The 13110-nt window shown below is 32.3% G+C and overlaps 1 protein-coding gene across 1 annotated transcript in view; it reads right to left on the bottom strand.

The window, feature by feature from the left end:
* The window catches only part of CDH9 (cadherin 9), a 158162-nt gene extending 145644 nt beyond the window's left edge, over positions 1 to 12518 (bottom strand). The window contains exon 1 of the mRNA XM_002745093.6: positions 12395 to 12518. The gene's annotated coding sequence lies outside the window, so the exon portion shown is untranslated. The remainder of the gene's footprint in view (positions 1 to 12394) is intronic.
* Between the last annotated feature and the right edge of the window lie 592 nt (positions 12519 to 13110).

Below are 13110 nucleotides of genomic sequence, written 5' to 3'. Positions count from 1 at the left end.
TCAAAAACTAAAAGGAGGCTGTCATAAAAATGATTTAAAAAAGCAAAGTTAAATACTTGGCATTAAGTTATATTGTGATATGAGAGCCTATGAAATGTTATTATTATTATTTAAAAGACTTTCATCATTCACTCACATCTTCAAGATTCATGTGTAATATGCTCATTTTAACTTCAAGAGATAAATGTGGAGTTTTCTATCTATGATATTAAGAAGTCTGTATTAACTTCAAGATAATACAAACTTGCAACACAAAATTGTTCAAAATATAAAGTATTTCCACTGTGTGCTATGTCAACTTAAGGAACAATATGATATGAATATTTATACTCAGACTTAGCTTATATAATTTCAAGAACAATAAAATTAATGATTAATCTAGGCCTCTCTCCTGCTTCTATACATTAAATTAATCTAGACTTTTCTCCTACCTTTACCCAGATATAAAGAACCTGACCCATAACATTCTTAAGAATAATGGTAGTCATTTAAAAAGCCATCACTGGTGTCTCCTCTTAATACCCTATAATGAAGTTACTGTTATTATCCTTCTTCTACACAGGAAGTTCCTGGAGCCCCAAGGCTTTAAAAGACTTTCTCAAACTCAAACATGAGGTATAGAGTAAAACTAGGTTTACAGGTAGGATGTCCGGCTTCAGGACTCCACCTGCCCTTACCCTGACTATCATAAAATACTGCCTGCTAAACTTGTTTACTACATTTTCTACATGAGACGATTTGCACCCAGAAATAAAGATAACCTACTAGCAAAACAGAATAAGTAAATGTGGGAGTTAGAGGAGATCATGGGTCTCCATGTGCATGGGGCTGACATTATCAGCCTAGTGCAGATTTGATTTCATTCTGATAAAATTGTGTTTTAGATAACAAATGCTTTAATGTATGAACTGTTTATTAGCTAGGCATGGTGGCATGTACCACGTAGTCCCAGCCACGTGGAAGGCTGAGGCACAATAATTGCTTGAACCTGGGAGACAGAGGTTGCGGTGAGCCAAGATCCTGCCACTGTACTCCAACCTGGGCGATAAGGTGAGACCTTGTCTCAAAGGAAAAAAAGAAAAAAGAAAATCATTGGTAAAACGAAAAAAAAAAAAATCACTACATAGGGCCTGATACAGTCTTTTTTTTTTTTTTTTTTTTTTGAGACTGAGTCTGGCTCTGTTGTCCAGGCTGGAGTGCAGTGGCATAATCTCGTTTCACTGCAATCTCTGCCTCCTGACTCCTGAGTAGCTGGGATTACAGTCATACACCACCACGCTCAGCTAGTTTTTGTATTTTTAATGAAGATGAGTTTCACCATGTTGGTCAGGCTGGTCTTGAACTCCTGACCTCCTGATCCGCCAGCCTTGGCCTCCCAAAGTGGTGGGATTACAGACGTGAACCCCACACCCAGCCCAATGTAGTCTTTAATAATTGATAGGTACTGTTGTAATTGAATAACAGGAAATCACATGAAAAAGAGCACAGAGTCAGTCAAGGACAAGTCTTTTCCATAAAGTGTAGTGTCTGTTTTGACGAGAGAGATTTTGACTAGAGTGATTTTGAAAGTGCACTTGGAGATAATTCAATTCCTCAAGTATTTCCTGACAAAATTCTGCTTCAAGTACATTTTTAGGTACTGGTTTATAGATATAAATGAAAAACCATATTTTTAAGACTCAGAATATAGCAGAAAAAAATAAAATAAAATACAGGAACAGAATCAATTGCCAAAAACTTAGATTCAAGTCTGAAGAGTACTGACTTACATTTCTCGATGTGATGGCACGTTGGTAGGGATAAGGAGAGAGAGGATCACTTGAACAGATCCTTACTTTACAAAATTGCACTTTGTAGAATGTATCAGTAGTTGAACGAATTGTTGGCCAGGTGAACAACTAAAAGGTTATTAAAATAATATGGCCAAAGAGGTATTAATTTTCTCAAGAAGAATGGTCCAAAGACTAAATAGCAAAGACTAATGTAAGATACAGTAAAAAAAGGTTATTAAAATAATATGGCCAAAGAGGTATTAATTTTCTCAAGAAGAATGGTCCAAAGACTAAATAGCAAAGACTAATGTAAGATACAGTAAAGGTTATAGCTCTCTCAATTTGACAACTTCTTATTTTAAAAGAGTTAATTACAAATTATGGAAACTTTTTTTTCCTATATGAAGGTTTTAGAAGCATTGAGGAGTGATGGAAACATGACCTTGAAGTAATTTGAAACATTACAGTGTAATTATTGGGTTTCCACTTTCGAGGCAATATCAAAGAGAATTCACTTCACATAGGGTTAGTTAGTTATAGGGTGTGATCTATAAAATATTTCTCATAGAATTGGAGCAATATGGGATGTTTATACTGAAGATAAAATATAGTAGGCTAAACAGAATTTTCTTTGAATGAATTTAATGCTATTAAATAGAGGTGGAATAAAGATCAGTTCCAAGCTATCTAGGCAAAACAAAGACAGAGAGAGAGGGGAAGAGAGAGAGAAAGTTACAAGCAGATATTTTGTCACAATGAAAAGAAAGGGTCTGGGCATAGTGGCTCACATCTGCCATCCCAGTGCTTTGGAAGGCCGAGGCAGGCAGATCATGAGGTCAGGAGTTCAAGACCAGCCTGGCTAAAATGGTGATACCCTGTCTCTACTAAATATACAAAAATTAGCCAGGCGTGGTGGTGTGCACCTGCAGTCCCAGCTACTCAAGAGTCTGAGGCAAAAACCTCTCTTGAATGAGGGAGGCAGAGGTTGCAGTGAGCTGAGATCGAGACATTGCACTCCAGCCTGGCAACAGCCCACCTCAAAAAAAAAAAAAAAAAAAAAAAGGAAGGAAAGAAGGAAGGAAGGAAGAAATCTTTATCTGAAATCTGTATCTGAAGTTGCTTGAAACAGTGGTCTCCAAGTGAAGGTGGTCTTCCCAGCGCAGCAGGTGCAGCCTCACCGCAGCAAAGTGCCTAAGATGTAGTAATTGTTCAATAATGAGAAAGTTCAAATATATGAAGATGAAATAATCAGCTAATGGATGGATGAATATATTATTCCAAAAAATATCTAAATATCTTTTCCTAATTGCGAGTCTGAAAGATAGGAAAATGAAGGGCTCATACAGGATTCCAAATAGACTTCTCGACAAACCTACACACATTTGGGATATCACACTTCAGTGGTGGTGTTATGAGAAGCATTGCTTCCTACACCTGCAAATTCAAAGATGGGCTGACATTTCTATGACATGGAAATGAGACACAAGATCAGATTCTTGATGTTAAAAGTTAGATACATCAATTTTGGGCTCCCGAGGCCAAGTAGGCAGTATAAAAACATTTTGCCAATTTGTTTCTTCACCCCCTCCACCTCCTTTAAAGGTAGTAATAAATATACAAGGATATCCGTTGCTTTTGAAGGCTCAGTTTTTCTTAACAATTCTCCAAAATCCTCATGCAGCTGTATACATGCAGGGCTATATTGCTGGACTTGTAGGCAGCCCCTCTTGTTAGTAAAAGTACTTCACCTTGTTCTACTTATCCCTTCTTTGTGAATTGTGACCTTGGCAATACTCAATTCCCTGTAACCCTCATTTCCCATAGTAGGGAGTAGTAGAGGAGAGGAGAGGAGCTTCTAAAGCTGATCATAAAATACATTGACCCATTTTTTGCTAGTTTTCGCATCTAAGGAGTTTCTCAAGTTGGAAGAGCCACTTTTTGTAGCAATTAACTGAGTAATCTCCCAAAATGAATGCTAAGTTAAAAGGAGAAACACTTTTAGTTAAATATATTCTGTCTTTGAAGTAAAGGAGTAGTGGGGATAGGGAATAATAAACCAGGGAAAGTAGAAAAGCAGCAGGGATGGAAACAGAAGTAGCAGAGAAGCAGGGAATAAAAAAAAAAAAAAAGCTATACTGAAGTCAAGAAGCACAGGTGGTCAAAAGCAAATAAGTCATCACAGTTCATTGCAAGATCTGTCTGCTTTCTAGGTATTGCCACAGATTTATGCTCAATTTGCTAGAAAGTAGTAGATAACATACAACCTAAGTTAACTTTATTTTAGCCACCAAATGATTTAGAATTACAGCATAACAAATAGATAGAAGGATTCAAGTTTGAATATCTTTCCTCATATATTATAATTATAATTAAAGGAACAAATTATAAAACAGGTAACACTCAGCACATAAATCTAGCATAGTAACTATAGTAAATTCGTAATTCTTCACATCTATATATAATTGTACACTTAGTATATTATTTGATTTTTTAGATACATATATGGAGAACATCTTAAATCACATGCTAACTACTAAAAATACCTTCTGTAAACTTAATTTATATGCTTTATTTTCTGTATGCTAAAATTAGTTACAAATCTACTTTTTTCAAGTGGACTGTTTAATACTTTTAAATTTTTCTCACAATGAAGGTAATTAAAGACCACTTTCATACGAGGCTGATTAACAGAAGCCAAAAACTGGGAAAGAAATATAAATAAAACATTATAAAATTACATTTGGATAAATGATATACAACTGTAATTTTAATGAAACATTTATATTTCTGAAGGTTTATAAAACATCTCTTAATCAGAGAAAACCACTATACTGTGTAAATATATACAAACAGAATTCTAAAATGATAAAACAGTTACTTATTTTTTAAGATATTCTTTCCAATTCATATTTTATAGAGCAAAATACACAGCCATAAAAAGCGATGAGTTTGTGTCCTTTGTAGGCACTTGGATGAATCTAGAAACCGTGATTCTAGGCAAACCGACACAAGAACAGAAAACCAAAAACCGCCTGTTCTCACTCACAGGCGGGTGTTGAACAATGAGAACACGTGGACTCAGGGAGAGGAGCATCACACACTGGGGACAGTCGGGGTGGGGGCTAGCAGAGGAACAGTGGGGGTTGGGGAGGGTGGAGAGGGATGAAATGGAGAGAAATGCTGAATATAGTCAAAGGGGGAATAGAAGCAGCAAACCACCTAGTTATGTATGCACCTATGCAACAATTCTGCATGACCTGAACATGTATCCCAGAACCTAAAGTAAAATGCAAAATATATATATACTCAACTCAATGTATATTTTTAAGTGATTAGGATACATGTCTTCAAATCCATAATCTAAATAGAATTTTCAATCTGGGTTAGAATGTCCTCACACTCTTTCTATACAGGCCTTTTACTCATGTTTTCTTGTAATTTTGAAAGAGTACAATTTATGATCATTGAAATATAAATGTAAGACATATGTAAGTGGCATTTTTACTCTGAAATGACATTTTGTTATTTCCTGAATGTGTTTTAAAAATTTATTCAATGTTAAGACTTCAACAGACATAGTTTAGTATTAGGTGTATAGAATAATTTTTGTGCCCATGTTTAATAAAGGGTTTCAGTGATTCCAAAGCTAATGCTTTATCTGTCAAATAGCAAACTTGCATGCCTAATGGGTCTGGGAAGAGCAAATGGTCTAGCGTTGCAACATTTTTCAGAGTAAACTGTTATGTGACTGTGCTACTGAATCTGCTGTGGAATCCCACCCCTCTCTTGTCTTCATTCTGTCATTTGGTCTCTGTAGGTTTCAACATTAATCTTAGGGTATAAATGCTTATGAGTTCCCCGTAGCTTGCTGACACATACTTATTTCAAGATATTCTATTGGAACAGCTCTCTTCTTAATTTTCTAAAATAACAAATGATTTCCAAAGTTGAAACTTACTTTCCTATTTAAATAAAATAATCTGACATAGTTAGCTATTGAGAAACCAAGTTTAACATAGGTCGTAGGTTCAAAGTTGTGAAGGGAAGATATATCACACATATTTATCTAATCTAGCTATCTATTTATAAATATAAACAGACTATTAATAGAAGCTCTCCATTTTAATGTGCTGAAATAATCTTATAATATTTTTAAAGAGTATTTTATTACTGATATTCATAGAACATTCTATTTTAAACTAAAATTAATTATAATTACAAAAATAGTTACTTTTCTTCAAGATGGCCTTTCAAATTCATATTTTATAGAGCAAAATATTATTTTTAAGTGGTTAGGATACATTTCTTCAAATCCATAATCTAAGTAGAATTTTCAATCTGGGTCAGAATGTCCTCACACTCTTTCTATATAGGACTTTTACACACAATTTCTTGTAATTTAGGAAGAGTACAATTTATGATCATTAAAATATAAATATAAGACTATGTAAGTGACATTTTTTACTCTGAGATAACATTTTGTTATTTCCTGAATGTGTGTTTAAAAATATATTCAAGGTAAGACTTCAACAGACAGACTTTAGTTTATTTGTTTAGTCTAAGTTAAATAATATTCTTCATTCTTAGTGATTGTATCAGGAATCTGATTCTAAACTAAAAAAAGAGATAAATATTATTTGTATAAATAAGCATACATATCATTATTATAGTAAGTTAATTATTTAATTTTTGGAAAATTATGTATTGACCGAAATATAAATCTGAAACTAATTTAATGCTATTGTATGAAAAAAAGCTGAATTCAAACCATATCTAATATGTTACGTCATCTAGATAAACTGGCAAAACTTAGGGAAGACAGAAAACTATTTTCTCTCTTTCAACAGTTGAACCTATTCCAATCCCTGCTTAATACACGTGTAAATGCTTTGTTAAGTTGTAACATAAATAAGTTGTGACATTAAGCTAGAAGGAGTGGTAATAATAAAATACCTCTCTTCACTGTTTTATGAATTACTGTATATTGCATATCAGAAAAAAGCAATACTATTTAATCTTTGTATCATATTTTTAACATAAATATACAATCAAGCAAATTGTTAATTTATCTAGAAATATAACAAATATTTAAGAGCCTATTGACTCTTAGGGGAAAATTGCTAAATTTATAATTTAAAAATGTTATATTATAATGTGTTTGCTTTGTATTTTACTTGACAAAGGTAAAACTAGAAGAATTTTATTTCCTGATAATAATTATCTACTCTTTATATAAGCATAGTTTGAAATAGCATTGACTTCTATTTTATATAACAATTTTCTTATCTACTGTAAAAGTGGGTAAAAAGATTCTATTTTTTGTGAGGTGTTCAAGAATTGTGAACATTCAATAAAGAATAATTATTTCTAGATACAGTTGAAAAAATAAAATTTCAGTTTTTCCTATTAAAAAATTATCCAAGTCAACCACAGTAGATGGAGTATAATTGAGTTTAAAATTTTCCCAAAATAAAAAATGTTCAAATGGTATTTTATCATTTATTCATAATATAATTAAAATTGCCTAATAAGTTATTTTCATTCCTTATGTTACACCCCTGTAATAATTAAATATTATAATTAATTTATGTAAATATTAAATATTCACAATTTTTTAATTAATTGGTTGCGCTTTCTTTCTGTTTTCCATATGTATTCTGGATGCACACACACACAAACACTCAGACACAGCTACAGATACAGATATACAGAAATATGAATGAAGACACAGATATATGTAGATGTACAGATAACAATATAAAGTTATAGATAAATAGACAGATAGATAGATAGTTGTTACTCTGGAATTTGAACTAAGTTTTCTCTTAATTTCTGTTAAGTTTTCTTAAGCTGTTAAGTTTTCCGTAACAGGAAATCGTTACATTTCCTCTATGACTTAATTATCTTTAAAATTTAAAAAAATAAATTTCTTATGTGTTCCTTACTCTATGGAGTATTTATAACATGCACATGAACATTTTAAAACATTTCTAGAAATTATGTACTATTACTACAGTAAACTGCTTTGGTAGAAAAAAACAAATACATTTTAGAGTTAGTTGACTAGTGAAAACTCCCTTAGAAAACTTTTAAGACTGATTGCCCAATTTTATAAAAGCAGTGTATTTTATATCATGTCTTTTGACCCTGAAAGTGAATTACTGTTGCTCATTTGCCTGGATTACACTTTATTATATGCATTATTTGTTGTCTCCCCTATTATACAGCTTCCTGTGTATATCATTTTTTTGTATGACTTTCCAAAGAGCCTATTTTACAAAATATGAGGAAAGAGTCTATTATGCTTTGGAAACCGTATTAATAATGTATAAAGTAAGTCAAGTGCAGCATATTCTAATACAAATTCTATTAGATATATGTTTTTCCAATATCCAACACATTAATGAACACGTTCAATCTTTTATATTGAAATTTAAATGATAACTATTAGTTACTACTATTTTCCTTGCAAACTGAATTAATATTTGGAGTAGAAATTAAAAAGAAGTCATCCATGCTCTTCAGAATTGTAAAGCCAAATTCAAAATCTGATATGAGAGGCTGGGTTTTTAATCCATATTTAAAAAACAATCAGATGCTCTGGTGTTTCATCCATCAATTAGATACTAAAGATTATCTTTCTCATCAAGAGAAATAGAAGCTATAGAAGAATACTTATTTCTCCTGCAATTGGTTTATAATTTGCTTAATTAATAGGATGGGGAAAAAGAGTTTGAATGTAAATTTAAGAAAATATTCAGCTCTATTCTTTCTTTTTTTTTAACTTCTCTTCCTAAAATATAAATAAATAAATAATACATCTCTCTTTCTGTCTCTCTCTCTCTCTCTCTCACACACACACACACATACACACACACACACTCTCACACAGAGCCACATCACCCCATGATGGCCACATAATCTCACATCTGGCCACAACACCCCATGATGTTTCCACTTTCCCTTCGTAGCCAATGGGATCCATTATAATGACTTTTATGTTGTGTTTCTTGGAAGTGTTAATATGAAATCTCTTGGTCAGGCTCCAGAGATCCTGCTTTTTTTCAGGCACTTTGCATTTATACTGCAGCTAGAAGACCATACCTTACTAGTGCTAAATTTAGGAATAAGTGCATTAACATGTTAAGGCTATTATGGAAATGTATAAGAGTGCTATAAAGACATTTTCCTCACTGTATATTCCTTACCATATTTTAATAATGAAGATAATGGTACTTCCAGGCAGAAAAATTGAAATGACTCATAAGAGAAATAAAAGAAACTTTTTAAATTATTTATAACAATACAGAATTGTTTTCAATAAGCTATATCTATCATCTATCTATCTATCATCTATCTATCTATCTATCTATCTATCTTTCTATCTATGTATTTCTCTGTCAATCCATCATCTGTCTATGTATCTATCTATCTATCTATCTATCTGTCTGTCTATCATCTATCTTTATGTATTTTTCTATATTTCTAATTTGAGGTTCACGACTTACAAAGACCTAAAGAAGATAATGTCACGGGTCTTGACAGCTATTTGAAATATCTTTAAAAAGACAACTGTTTCTGAAAACAAATATACAAGATACAGAGAAAGAAATTGCTTTATCTTAGGAAACATGTTTTATGTTCTACAATAAAAATGATCATCTTTATAAATTTAGCATTAGGTAGAAACAAACAAGGCTCATTTTAAATCAATGTCCTTTTGAATCAATGTCCTTTTGATCCTGTTTAGCATGCTTTCTTCTTCCTTAAGAAAATTCAAGCAGATCATTTTCAAGGTAAAATACCCAAGAAACTAACTAGAGTTTTTGTTACCAAAAATCTCCCTATGAACCAAAATTACTGTGTTAATATTGCTATTGACTTGTGTGTGTACATGTGTATGTGTCCTTGAAGTCAAAAGTGTTATACTGAGCACTTTTTAGGATATCATTTTTTTTCTAATCCAAGATTATTTGCACATCATATTTAAATGTGCCTTGGAGTGAACAAATTAGTCTTAAAGAATGTGGCAAAGTAATGATAAGTTATAGTGAAGCATCTGCATTAATGTTGAATAATTATCTATCTAGGCTGTTTACTTTTCATAGAGAACAAGTTACAGCCAATGTTTATTCATGACACATTCACACATATTTTTTAAATTAACTTTCATCTTAATTTATACTTTCTTGCATACTATATGTTGCCACATGAATTGCATATCCTATATTACATAATTGGTAGCCACTCTTTAAAGCATTCTTATTAACTACACCCATACACTGTAGAAATATTGTGAGAAAGGAGTGTCTGCTTGATATCACTATTGATACCTAAATAGACCTACTCCAGTAAAATTTTAAAAAAATCTAATTAACTTTACTTAAAAAATCTTACTTGGTGAATGTACCCTGAAAGGGACACTGCATTGGCTAAGCTTGGCATGTATAGGAGTTACAGGAAAACACCAGAAGAAATCCCTCCCTGCCAGGTGACGTTCAGATGAGCTTCTGATTCAACACATGATTTATCAAGTTGAGCAACACAACCTTTAAAAGAGCAATTTCAAGATCCGTTTTGATATTGTGATCTTTTTAAAGACAGGCAGTGGTATAAGACATTTTTATTTCCATTATGCAATGAATGCAAGATGAGTAGCATAATTATATAAACCATGTCAAATGTTTTTAAAACTATCAAATACTGTAATAAAAAAATATTTTTTATTCCAGAAAAAATTACCTCACAAGACTATTGTTTTTATTAGTACTATCAAATCTATCTGACTTAAATTTAGTGAATTACTCTTAAATTCATCCTATTCTAGGCTTTCTCTAAAGTATTTTTTTATTTCCAGAATTAAATTTTCTCATAATTTATTTTATATCAAACCTATTTTACATTTTTTTCATTTTTCAAAACACATGTAGGAATGATGGTATTTCAACATTTCAGCATATATCTATTAAATGCATATAATTATTTACATACTCTTCATTTGAAAAAACTTTAGTTGAACCCATAATATGTTTGGTGACAAGACTACAAACACATGCTATTTATGTTACGTTCAAGTTCTTTGGTGCTATGTGCTGTAATAGCATGTTATTTCATCTTCCTTATCTTTCAAAAGATCTGTTTCAAACCTGGATTAGCCAGTTTTATAGTTGCAAAAATGTATCTCATAATTGACATAGCATTGCCTAGGCAATGATGTAGTGTCTGAATCTGAAATATAGGATACATCTTCTATAGAATGTAGGAGGAGGTTTTTTACAAAACTGAGAACCTTGAATAATCAAATTCATCTTAAACAACTGTGACTAAAGATGGGTAACTCTTCTAAATTCATAGATAAAGCAAAGGGAGCCAAAGGAAGATTCCCTACTGTTTGCAAAAGTTACCACTTTTTCTGATTTACAAAATCATTCATTCTCCATGCTACAAAAATTTTAGAAAGCTTGTGAAAAGATTATTAGAAATTTCATATATCTATAACATAAAATATAAAATGACAACACATCTCCCCGATAAACCACCAATTTCTCCTCAAATCTGAAGTTCATTGCATTCTCATCAAAAGTTGATGACACAAATAAATGTAAACTTATTTACTACAGTTAATAACTTTCCTTTTATTACACTGTTATTATTTAAACCAGATTATGAGAATTTCACCCTGGTAACAGTTTCTAACTGTCAATACTAAAAAATTTTGATGACCTTATAGCTAAAATCAAGGCTTTTTTGAGATGAGAATGCTTGCAAAAATTTATTTGATGTGAATGGTGATCTTGAGCATGCGATGGAAAACACAATAAAACAATGTTCCACCAAATCAATGCATTTCCCATATCACTTAAAATTTTGTAAATGCCAATTTTGGCTTAGAAACACTGTCCCTCTCCTGTGGCTTTCATCTAGTCTTCATTATATTAAGACACATTTGCCTACAGTAATGGAAAGCAATCATAGCTAACAGACGTATACATTCAGAGTGCTGACCTGAGTGAGAGCCACAAATCTGTGAAGAAAGCTCTCTTCCCAGGTAAAGTGATCACCTTAACCCTGACATCCAATATGCAACTGTGGCATTTTTCTATTCATATTTTATTTCATTTAGAATATTGAAAATAAAGAAAGCATTTCTTATTTAATTATGAATAAAAATGCCCTTATTTTTGACAGTTTTGACTCAAATAATTTAAACAAAAGTTATGAGACCAGCGTTCATTTCAAATTAATATAATATTCATATACATGAACACACAAATATGTAATTGAAAGCCACCACAATTAACTGATACAATTTTAAGTTTAGTTTTATTTTTACAACAATATTCCAAATGCAAATTTGAGCACTATATAAAGAGCTTGAGTAGGTATCAGCTTTGTAAAAGTAAAATAAGAAGCAAATGTTGCAAGTTTTCTCACTGAGCATATAAACATTTTATTCAAATACTATAAAATGTATTCTTACGTGCTTCCAAATGTTGAGAGGGAGAGAGAGAGAGAGAGAGCAAAATATAGCAACTAGAAGAAAAGCAATATTTGTACTACTTCATTATAAGAAAGCAAAAACCGAAGAGCATACATTGTCAAGCAAAGTAAATAACACTTACCTTGCTTAACAATGGAACGGAGTTTAGCACTACTCAGCACTGACAATTCCGTTGTTGCTTCTGTCTCGGTCCTTCTCTTCTCTTTTTATAGTATCTTCACAGCTGAATCTTCATGCATCTCAGTGTGGCTTTCTCTTCGAGCATCACTTTTAACTCAGACAGGCAGGAAGCTGAAGCCAAAGGAACTCTCTATCTGATTGGTTTCCATTCAGCGTTTCTGATTAATAAGAGACGTCCCTCAAATAGGAAGATACTGCCGCTGATGGCGCTGCAGGGCTCCAGGTTTGGGCTTGGGGGAGTGAAGACCTCTTTGGGCACAGTGATTTGAAAGCGAATGAAGTGGGAGGACTCAGACAGGAGGGCTTTGTCAAAGACCCCACATAAGAGAAAACAACTCCGTGTTTTTAGTCCCGGTTAATCAGATCTCCTTAATCTGTTTGCAATTGGGAGAGAGGTCACAGCATGTCTGCAACCTGTAAATTATCTGTAGAAAACATATATCACAGGGAGAGTGCTGTTGCTCAAAAGGAATTTTGTGTATGGTTTCTGCAGAATGTACTACTACCTATTTCAATTCAGTGTCAAAGTGTCAAGTTTAAGAATAAGAAAAGAAAAAATTCAGATAATATTTATCATTGATAACGATGACTTTTTTCTCTGTTCCTTTATGAGTTTATAATCTTAAATTATCCTTTAGAAACATTGTTAAACATCTA

This window comes from Callithrix jacchus, chromosome 2 (genome assembly GCF_049354715.1).
Source record: "Callithrix jacchus isolate 240 chromosome 2, calJac240_pri, whole genome shotgun sequence".
Lineage (NCBI taxonomy): Eukaryota > Metazoa > Chordata > Mammalia > Primates > Cebidae > Callithrix > Callithrix jacchus.
This window is presented reverse-complemented; position numbering and strand designations above follow the sequence as displayed.